The sequence below is a fragment of the Octopus bimaculoides genome, chromosome 10 (genome assembly GCF_001194135.2).
Source record: "Octopus bimaculoides isolate UCB-OBI-ISO-001 chromosome 10, ASM119413v2, whole genome shotgun sequence".
Classification (NCBI taxonomy): Eukaryota; Metazoa; Mollusca; class Cephalopoda; order Octopoda; family Octopodidae; genus Octopus; species Octopus bimaculoides.
The window spans coordinates 54,656,152-54,659,344 of NC_068990.1; positions in this window are offsets into that span (position 1 = coordinate 54,656,152).

Consider the following 3,193-nt stretch of genomic DNA (forward strand, 5'->3'; position numbering starts at 1 on the left):
ATTTTAAAAATCATCTCTGGCTAATTGTTGAGAGGACATTGGTGTTGCTTTGGCAGAGGTTTGCGCTCTTTGAGTGCCCTTGTTGTTTTCATCATCATCATCATCATTATTATTATTATTATTATTATTATTATTATTATTACTATTGAATGAGAGAGCAGTGCATGCCATCAAAGTGACACTGGGGTACAATTATACGAAGCCCAATATACCCGTCATGACTACCCGTCTGATAACGGTACACCAGGCACATGTATCACAACCACATGTGCCCGACATTGTGATCTTATATCAAGATAAACAGCGCATCACCTTGTAGGTGGGGCCCAGTTAGAATTTTCTTCAGGTTGAGTAGCCCATCCCGCTCAAAAGGTCCCTGAATAAGGTTTGTTTAAGGATGATGTACGAAACGCTCATGTTTTCAGAGGTGAATTATTCAAACCCCAAATAATTCCTCTCAACACATGCCTATGATGCTTCCCCCACTACTTCTGCTCGTGATTAGAGATGCATATATCGTCAGCCACTAATGCTCAACTGACAAGCAAATCTGTGGTATTGAGCAGAATATTTGTTGTAGCGCATCTTTTATACCAAAACAAAACAATGTACATGATAACACTTCGAATAAGTTACATAAGAGCCACTGCCTGGAATTGCATCAAGGCGTTTTATTATTATTCAGTAGTTTTATTTTCATAACGTGCTTTCACTACACTACCGAGTGCAGCTCTGTGTGCCTTGAGTATGTGCTCTAGTTTGTTGTGATACTCTTATAGTTACTGTATTGAAAGTGTTTTACGTAGGATGTGTGCTATTTTAGGGACAACTTTTATGCTTGACTCTCGTAGCTGCAACATCTTAGCGATCTCAATTCTCAGGTCTCCATATTTATAAATCTTTTCTCTTTCTTTCATGATAATATGTTAATCTCCTGGCACTGCCACATCGATTATCTGGCACCGTTGTTTGTTCCTCCTAAAGGTTACTATATCCGGCCTTCGGATATATTATTATTATTATTATTATTATTATTATTATTATTATTATTATTATTATTATTATTATTATTATCAAAGTGGCGAGCTTCATGTTCTGAGTTCAAATTTTGCCGAGGTCGACTTTGCCTTTCATCCTTTCGGGGTCAATGAAATAAGTATCAGTTACGCACTGGGGTCGATGTAATCGACTTACCCCCTTTCCCCAAATTTCAGACCTTCTGCCTATAGTAGAAAGGATTGTTATTATTATTATTATTATTATTATTATTATTATTATTATTATTATTATTATTATTATTATCATTATTATTATTATTATTACATGACGGAAACATAAAAAATACAATAACAAGAACGACATTCTATTTTTTGCATGTATCGTGACTTGAAAAGAAAGAAGAAAGAACGGGCAAAGGTATGTCACAAAAATTAGTACTACCTTGCCCAACAAATTTATCCAGGCAAAAGAAGGAAGTTGACCTTGCGTTATTTTTTAAATGGAGACAGTTTCTACGTGCCCCGAAAAAGTAGCTAGAAGAAATTCATCGACTAGAGCAGGGCATATAGTGATGTATTCCTTGTTTTTAAGACTAAGAATCTGAGAGAGAATGAAGGACGTTGACTCTTGGGTTGTCGTCACCACTTACGCAGCATTAGGATCAAACAGTGAGCGAGGAGGCAGGTTACAACCAAATATGGTTGGGTCTGCTTGAATATCCAAGTCTTGATGAGTCCTGGTAACCACAAGACTGCACCGCTATACCCCACTAAGGGAACAGAGATGATATTGATCAGATTGATGGGCCAGGACAGAAAAGATTTCCAGCTGGGCCCCCACCTGCAAGGTCATGCGTTGTTTATCTTGATATCAGGTCACCATGTCGCGCAAATATGATTGTGATGCATGTGCCTGGTATACTCTTATTAGACAAGTAGTCATGATGTGTATAATGGGCTTTGTATAATTGTACCTCAGCGTCACTTTGATGGCATGCATTGCTCTCTCACTCAATGATAATAATAATAACAACAACAATAATGATAATAATATCCAGACAGACAAGGTGTCAGAGCACCGAAGGCCAGATATAGTAACCTTTAGGAGGGGCAAACAAGTGTGCCTAACAATCGATATGGCAGTGACAGGAAATCAACATATTATGAAAGAAAGAGAAAAGATTGATAAATGTAGAGACCTGAGAATTGAGATCGCTAAGATGTGACAGCTACGAGAGTCAAACATAAAGGTTGTCCTTATTGTCATCGGACCATTGGGTCCAATACCACTCAACCTGAAGAAACATCTGGGAAACTTTGGAAATAGCTTACAATCTAGGTGCATTGCAAAAATCGGCATTACTTAGAACTGCACGCATATTGCGTAAAATAAAGTCTGTCTGAGGTCCTTGTTGTGACTTGACAGACAGTACAAATCCCCGATAGACACAAAAGACACCTATCAGTGGCTATGAAGCACAGGGCTAAAGGCAGAGAGTGAAGGTTTTATCTTGGCTGCCCAAGATCAGAGCTTATTGACCCGGAACTATCAAGCCAATAAGATGAAAAATGGCAAGAAATGGAAATGGAATTGAAAGAAGATGCTAATGAATAATAATAATAATAATAATAATAATAATAATAATAATAATAATGGTTTCAAATTTTGCCACAGGGGCAGCAATTTTAGAGAAGAGGAAAAGTCGATTACATCCCCAGTGTTTCACTGGTACTTAATTTATCGATCGCGAAAGGATGAGAATTTGAACTCAGAACCTAACGAGGGGTGAAATACCGCTAAGCATTTCGTCCAGCGTGCTAACGATTCGGTCAGCTTGCCACCTTACTAATATTAATAATAATAATAATAATGATAATGATAATAATAATAATAATAATAATAATTATTATTATTATTATTATTATTATTATTATTTTAATTTTTTGCCACAAGGGCAGCTTCGGGGAGGTGGAGATGAGTCAATTACAACGACCCAGTGTTCAACTGGTACTTATTTTAACGACCCCGAAAGGATGAAAGGCAGAATTTGAACTCAGAACGTAGTGACGGGCGAAATACTGCTAAGCATTTTGTCTAGTGTGCTAACGATTCTGCCAGCTCGCCACCTTAATAATAATAATAATAATAATAATAATAATAATAATAATAATAATAATAATAATAATAATAATAA